The sequence below is a fragment of the Miniopterus schreibersii genome (genome assembly GCF_964146895.1).
Source record: "Miniopterus schreibersii genome assembly, chromosome: 6".
NCBI lineage: Eukaryota > Metazoa > Chordata > Mammalia > Chiroptera > Miniopteridae > Miniopterus > Miniopterus schreibersii.
In genome coordinates, this window is record NC_138107.1 from 63,042,298 (window position 1) to 63,049,944 (window position 7,647).

Genomic DNA, 7,647 nt, shown 5'->3' on the forward strand with positions numbered 1-7,647 from the left:
TTTGTCAGGGATAAAAGCAGCTTGGCTACCTTTTTTTCCTAGGAATTTTTTGGCATTCTCTGTATTTTAATTCTTTTAAGTTTATTAAAACTTTTAGCTCTCTCATAAGGGAATAACATGATATTATAGTCTGATTTGTTTTGTAGTTAAGGATGGGAATAAAAATAATGGGCTCTCTGTATCCTACTAAATCAAGGTTTTGATTTTTGTTTATACTGAAATCATAATTATGTTAGACATTAGTTTTAAAACACAAATTAGCCCGGCTGGTGTGACTCAGCGGTTGAGCATGGACCTATGATCCAGGAGATCGCCATTTGATTCCTGTTCAGGGCACATGCTGGGTTGCACCCTCGATCCCCAGTAGGGGGCATGCAGGAGGCAGTTGATCAATGACTCTCATCATTGATGTTTCTTTCTCTCTTTCCCTCTCTCTTCCTTTCTCCCTGAAATCAATAAAAATATATTATCTGAGCAATGGAATGGTAAGGTGTTCTTTCAATCCCTTTTATTTTCAACAATTTTTCTTTAGTCAAATAGTTATTGGACATCCACTTCTGTTTTGTCTCCATATAATTGTTAATACTTTTTCAGCTTTATTTATTTATATAACTAAAACATTAGCAATTTAAAATATTTTATTTACCTCAGCACCATTCCTGAGGAGGGGTGAAAGACTCGTGCCAGGCCTCCTACCCAGGCCAAGCTCCACCATTAAGCTGAGATAACCTAGAGATAAGACAGCCTTGGCCTCATTCCTATTAGGAGACAGCTTTAACTGCTGGCACATCAGAAGGAGCTCCATTATACTGGGGACTGGTTCCTGAAGAGTAACCAGGAAGGTCAGCTGGTTCTCTCTTCAGCAGGTGGCTTAGCACCCTTTCAGTAACATGCTGTCCCTTTTTTCAACAGCAAGAAACCTTAAATCTAAAGGAGTCATTAAAAAATTCCCTTCTGGCTGTAACCAGAAGGCATCTCCCAAGCCAGACTAGGGCAGAGATGATGAGTCCAAATTCAGGGGGCCTCTTCTTCCATAAGGGAGCAGCCAGAGAAGAAGCTGACATTACTGGTCAGAGCTCGTTTCTTTTTTTTCCCTGGAGCTTTATTTTCTTGGGATTCTGTGGCTACTTGCTTCAACTCTGAGAGGCCAAGGGAGGAGGCAGCCGGAGTGGTCTTTAACAGAACCTGCTCCATCTCACACGCCTCTTTCAGGATTTTGCTGTTTGGAGTGGCACAGATGGGATTGAAGAAACTCAATCCTGGGGTCACCTCTGTGGGATCCTCCAGCTTGAAGGAGCCTTCAGAATCCTGGGTCTGCTCAGCAGTGTCCAAGCTACCCTTGTCTTGCTGATGGTTCCTACACTTTGTGGGGTCACAGCTGCAGTCCACGCAGCAGTTTGACTTCTGTCTCCTGCACCCACACTGCTTATTTCCACACCAGCCCTTGCAGGAGCACCCGTGGATGTTCTTCTTGGACATCTTAAATAATTTTGTTGGCTTCCATTCCTCATCATCCCCAGCATCACCGTCCTCAGGCTCACTGACAGAATGCTCTGAACATCTTAGATCCTCAATGTCTATGCTTTGCTCGAGGAGTTTTTCTTTAAAACGGGAAGGTCTTGGCTTAGGTGGGATATAGTCAAAAGAAGAGTCTGGAGATAGAAGGGTATCCTTAGGAAGATGAGATTTCTTTTGTCTGCCCACTTGCTTTATGATTTCATTCTCTCGGAGAAGCTGCTTGTTTTGCGCGCACACTTCTCGCATCTCCTCGATTTCTTCCTGACACTTCAGTGTGTTCCGCAGCTGTTGCTCCTTTTCACTGACTGACACCTCTAGCTGCTTCTCTGCCATTTGGCTTTGCTGCAGCTGGCTGAGAAGGTACAGCACCTTCTCTTGATGCTGTTGCTTCACTCTGGACAGCTGTGCCTGTAACTCTGTCTCTATTTCGACAAAATGATTTCGTTCCTCAGACAGCATCTTCTGCATGTCTGCACAGCTGGCCTTGCTGTGTTTCAGGATGCTTTCAAGTTTGCTGACCTGTATTTTGGAGGAAACCAGCTCTCCAATTAAAAATTTCAGGGCACACTTGGCTTCCAGAATGGTAGCAATACTCTCCCAGCGGTGTTTTGGTCTGTCTTCACTTTCTGCATCCAGCAGCTTTTGCTGTAGGTCAGCAATCTGAGCACTCCTGAGTTCCATTTCAGTCTGTAGGCTTTCAATCTGCTTTGTAGTGGAATCCTCTGACTCTGAAACTTGACCGTGCAGTTCAACAAGTAAGATTGTGTGCCTCCGGAGTTTAGGAGGTGGGTTCTCCCCAGATTCCTTTTTTTCTTTGAGTTGAGCCAGATCCTGAGCCAGGATCTTTCTATCTTCAAGAAGTTCATTCAGGTGGCATTTGGCTTCCTCAGTACTGACCATAACCTCAATTTCATTTCCAAGCCAACTCTTCACTCGGGCTGCAGTGCCTTCCATTCCATGGCTCTTAGTTTCTTTTCTCTTCTCTGTGACCTCCCGTTGTTTTTGCAGAGCATCCTTGAGCCTCTTGTTGGCAGCTGCTGCCTCCTCAGTTTTACGTCTAAGCACATTAGCCTGTCTCTGGAAGCTTCTTTCCAGTTTGAGCAGTTCATATTGCCTCTTTCTGTTTTGTTTTTTTAATTGGATTACTTCTTTGTCTTTTTGTTGCTTCCACTGTCTAAACTTCTCAGCATCCTCTTTCATCTGACGCATTAACTGTACCCTCTGGTTTTTCATCACCTGTATCTCCTGGTTCAGTTTGGAGATGGTGTGCTCTGTGGATTCTTTCAGCTTCAGAAGTTTGGACTGTTCATTCAGTTTCTTCTTCAAATCAGCTATTTGACACTCTAGCTCCTGGAGACGTTTGTGGCGGCGCTCACTCTGCTTGGCTTGGTTGACACCCTTCTTTGTGGTCTGAAGTTCAAGAAGCAATTCTTCCTTTTCCTTTTGCAGATTGATGACTTCCAATTCCAGGTGTTTCATGCTGTCCTGGTACTGGAACTGAATGGGCTGTAGTTGACTGCCATCCTGAGTCATCTTCCTGGCCAGGGCCTCTTTCAGTGCAAGGGCTTTATTCAGCTCTACCAGCTCCTTAGACATCTGAGCTTGACGTAGAGCATGTTGAGTGGTGAAGCCATCAGAAGACCTGCTGGGCTGTGGACTGATTTCCACTTGAGCTTCTGGTTCCACTGTAGTATCAATGGCTGCAGCCATGCAAGAAACAGTTTCATCTGATATCTGGGTAATCAGTTGCTGCAGGTCCTGAATCATCTCTACATTTTCTTTTAATTCCTGGTTTTCTGAAGTCTCCATTAGCTTTTGAAGATCCACTTTGCAGGCTGCATGCTGCCTGAGCTCTTCTAGTTTGGCATTCATTTTTTCATTTGCTTGTTCTGTCAAAATAATCCTTTCCAACATCTGTGCTGTCTGACCAGCTGCCTCACTCAGACCATGACTTAATTTTTCATTCTTTTCTACCAGGGACTGATTCTCCTCCATCAAAGATTGTAGATTCTCTAATTGTTCCACGTTTATAGATCCAGGCAGGGTACCTCCATGAGCTTGTAGCAACATGACCTGTAGCTGTTGTACCTGTTGCTTCAGATGATTAATTTCAGCTGTCTGGGGATCAATATTAACAACAGGTTTGTTTTTTATTTTTCTTGCTCTGTCAGCATAGCGAAGGGTATTTAATGTTTCTTCTAGATTAGAGTCAGCAGGACTCACACAGGCTATCATAAGAGTGTGGCTATTACCTCCTAGAGAATCTTGAAGGAGTCGAGTCAACTTGGAATCTCTATAGGGCACAAAGCCACCCTTTTTGTCATCTCCAAGAGCACTGATTACATTTCCCAAGCATAGGAGGCCCCGGTTAATATTAATACCCTCTTTTAGGCGATCCCCTTCAGCCTTGGTTTTCTTCTGTCTTTCTGATCCAGCAAGATCTACAAGATGCAACTTGGAGCGGAAGCTGCTATCCTTGTCGCTTTTCTTTCTTTGCTCTATGGAGACTGTAAAGATGGCATGAGACCGGGATGACTGGGAGTTCATAGCTGTGGAGGCCACAGTCCTACAGCTGTTGCCCTGCTCCAAATAGGAAACCATATCCAAGGCAACTAGGACAGTCTTCTCAGTGAGTCCCACAATCTTTATGCCTTCCTTAGGATCCTCTCTTATATTTATCTGGGAGGATTTCTCATGAGATAGGCATAGAAGATCTAAGATTTCTTCATTGTAAATCTCCAAGTATGAGACTTTCAGAGTAAATTCGAAGTCACTCTTATCAATTTCTTTGAAGAGCAGTTGTATTGCCCTAGGAATGACCCCAACTGTTGGTTCATCCCCTTGCTCTGCGGTGTATACACCTCCCATTGAATAGGTTTTTCCAGAACCAGTCTGTCCATAGGCCAGGACAGTTGCATTGTATCCTTTAAATATGCCTTTTATGAGTGGCGCTACTGCTGTATTAAAGACTTCTTCCTGTTCAGTAGAGGGGTCAAACACAAAATCGTAGGTGAAGGATTTGTCAGTACCAACCACCACCTGTGGTTCCCCGGGCACGAAGGAAAGGCACATCTGGCAGCCTTCACTCATCTCTTTGGGGACCAGAGGGCGACATCGCAGTGCTACTCTTACAGGAATTCCTTTCACTTGGTCTTTCATGATCCCACCTCAGCATCTCTCTTCTCTGGTCTCCCACTGCCCTGTCCAACCGGAGATTTAACCGCCAAGTTTCAAATTGGTTCTGGAGGCTCCAGCCAATCGGAACACAGGGGGCGGGGGCGGGGGGGGGGCACGCTCTGCGGCAGGTGCAGTAATTGTTAATACTTACTGTAAAGGGAGTCATATCAAACGTCATGCATTAGTTTTAAAGGATGAAAACGGAAAAGTTTTAAAGACGAGAAATTTTTCTTAATCATTAAAACAAAGCAAAAGAAAAATTACAAATCATGCAAGACCTTTCCCCGAGAAATAAGGCGCAGTTGTACCCTTGGAAATGTACAATAATAATGCTGTAATTAATTTTTGAACAGAGTTTTCAAATACAATACTATAGCATTATTACACTTGGATTCATGTCTCTGCTTTAAACACAGATTTCCAAACTACTGTGGTTATATATGGACCACACATATCTCCTCGGTTTCTTCAACTATATTTTCTCTAAATTCTATTCTAGTTATACTAGTGACAATTTAAATTTTTTTTGCATTGTCTTTTGTTTATCATTAAAATAACATTTCTTCCAAACAGTATTAGTGTCAGTATTCTTCCCAAAATAGGAAAGCTGTGAAAAGGCAGTGATAAAAGGCCCTTCAAATAGCAGGTAAAGAAGAAATTGTCTATCACACTTACTGATTAAAAATAAACACACAAAGGGAAAGAGAGAGCGAGAGAGGGAGAGAGAGAATAGAAAAAATTATAAAATTATTTTTTTTAGTATTATGTTGAAAAATGGTAAATGGCTACTCGGGAAAAATAAATTTTATTTAGTTACCTAGTGATATATTCCTGTCTATTAAGGATATAATTGTGAATGAAAGTCAATATTGGTGTCTGATGTTAATTGATTAGAATAGCCTTTAAACCCGCTTTTCTTATTCTGATACATGGTGAAAATTAATGTCATTGTGAAAATCTATTAATACCTATCTGAATATTATTGGGCATTTAGGAATCATGTTTGTTCATACATATATGATTTTAAATTGTGGTAAGTATTATTATGGATTCAATGTTTGCTGATTGACACTATGCAATAGTAAAATGAATTGAATGGGACTGGGAAACTTAAGGGGACGAAAAAGAGTGATCAATCAATATTGTTACATTATAATTGAAAAATATATCTGTCTTTTCCACCTACAAATTATGAAATTTGATAGTTCATTGGAAAAATGAAATCAATATCTATATTTGTATTAAAAGTACAAATAAATGTATGTGATAAAATAAATCAATATCAAACATATTTTTCCTATATCTTTTCTCCCAGAAGAAATCATGTCTCTTTATACTTGAAATAATTTAAAAATACTGATCCTTTCATGTGAGAATGCTGGCCCAATACTTCCTCATTTTATCTAATTCTGAAAACAAATAAAAAAAATAAAAACTATTAGGCAGGGAGACTTTTTGCAGTTTCCTTGGTTAGAAATAGAAATTAATTAAAACCTTAATAGAGTCCCCATTTGTTGTTTGTACTTTTGAGACAAGAAAGGGTGAATGCAAAGCCAAACTTTAGATGCTCCTCATTTCCTAATCATTTCACATCTGTCTCTCGGAAATCTGTTGCTTAAAACTTAAGGGACTTAATGCTTAATGAGAAACTTTTTCTGATTAGGAAAGAAAAACATAAAATCTACAACTTTAGAATAGACACTAATGCACCGTTAAAAGGCAATTTATAGAAAATAGAAAAAAATAATTAAAGATACTTGGAAGAACTCATGTTTTTTTTTATTTTTTATTTATGCCATTCTTAAACAACTAATTTCAATATATAATTATTGTAAGAAATATTAATGAGATATTTTACCTTTTTTATAAGTCTTGGAAATTCATACTAGCAAATTTTCAAGTGCTTGATAAACACATGTGGCTATAGAATACTATGTTCAAAAGTGAACATATAGACTTCCTTTAAAAAACATTTTTTGAGCACACCATTAGCCTTACACTAAGCTAGCTCCTATTTAAATAAACTTCCTGAATTTTAGAATTTGGTGTGATGAAATGGGGTTAGCAAATAGTTCAAATAAAACAAATATTTTCATAGAGATTAAGTGTAATATGGAGGTATAGGACAGTAAAAAAGCTTTTCTTTACAGTGGTAAGATATAGATAGATTATAGATATGTAACTATAGTTATATATAGTTTTATATATATGGTTTTCAAAAATGTTTCTAAAATTCAGAAAAGTATTAAAATATCTGAAAGTTATTTAATTTTTAAAAATATTTTAAATGGCTTTACTATAGTAATAACCTTAAGATTGCCTAAAAACCCTTACTAAAATGTATCTGTCTTAGCTATACTTACAGAAATTCTGATGTAGTGGGTGTTTTCTGAGACTGGGAAATCGTATTCATTTTTGAAATATCCCATAGTTTCTGATACAAGCAACCCACATATCACACTTAAAGAAACTCTTCTAGTGTCTACAATGACTTAGTTTTTCCTTTGATCAGTAGGCAAGGATTTGGGTCTACATTTAACACTTTGAATTAGGAAAATTTCTCTGGGTTAGCTATCAATCAATTGTCTACCTATCTATATTTCTATCTATTTATTGGCTTATTTTTACATTTCACACATAAAGGATTTATCAACATTAGCTTTATATTAAATATTTTTCAATGGTTCTTTTTTTCTCCCTGAATATTACTTGTGCATAACCAGCTTCCTATGTTTGATATGAGTAATATCACCTTCAATTTCTCTGAGTATATTAATTAGAGTTTTTAAAGAACTATTTTGTGTTCTCCAAGTTCAGCTACTAGGATTATTTCTCTCTTTCATTTTAATAATTATTATGCATATGTGTGATAATCTTGGTGGTCCATTTTATCTATCAAAAATTATCACACATCAATATCAAGTTTATCTCTACTGACTAACAAGTCTTTTG

The 7,647-nt window shown here is 38.7% G+C and overlaps 1 pseudogene across 1 annotated transcript; it reads right to left on the reverse strand.

Annotated features, from left to right (window-relative positions):
• Positions 1–1,014: 1,014 nt before the first annotated feature.
• LOC308558414 (chromosome-associated kinesin KIF4A pseudogene) lies at positions 1,015–4,677 on the reverse strand (annotated as a pseudogene). Its single transcript has one exon. The product of its transcript is annotated as a chromosome-associated kinesin KIF4A pseudogene (transcript).
• Between the last annotated feature and the right edge of the window lie 2,970 nt (positions 4,678–7,647).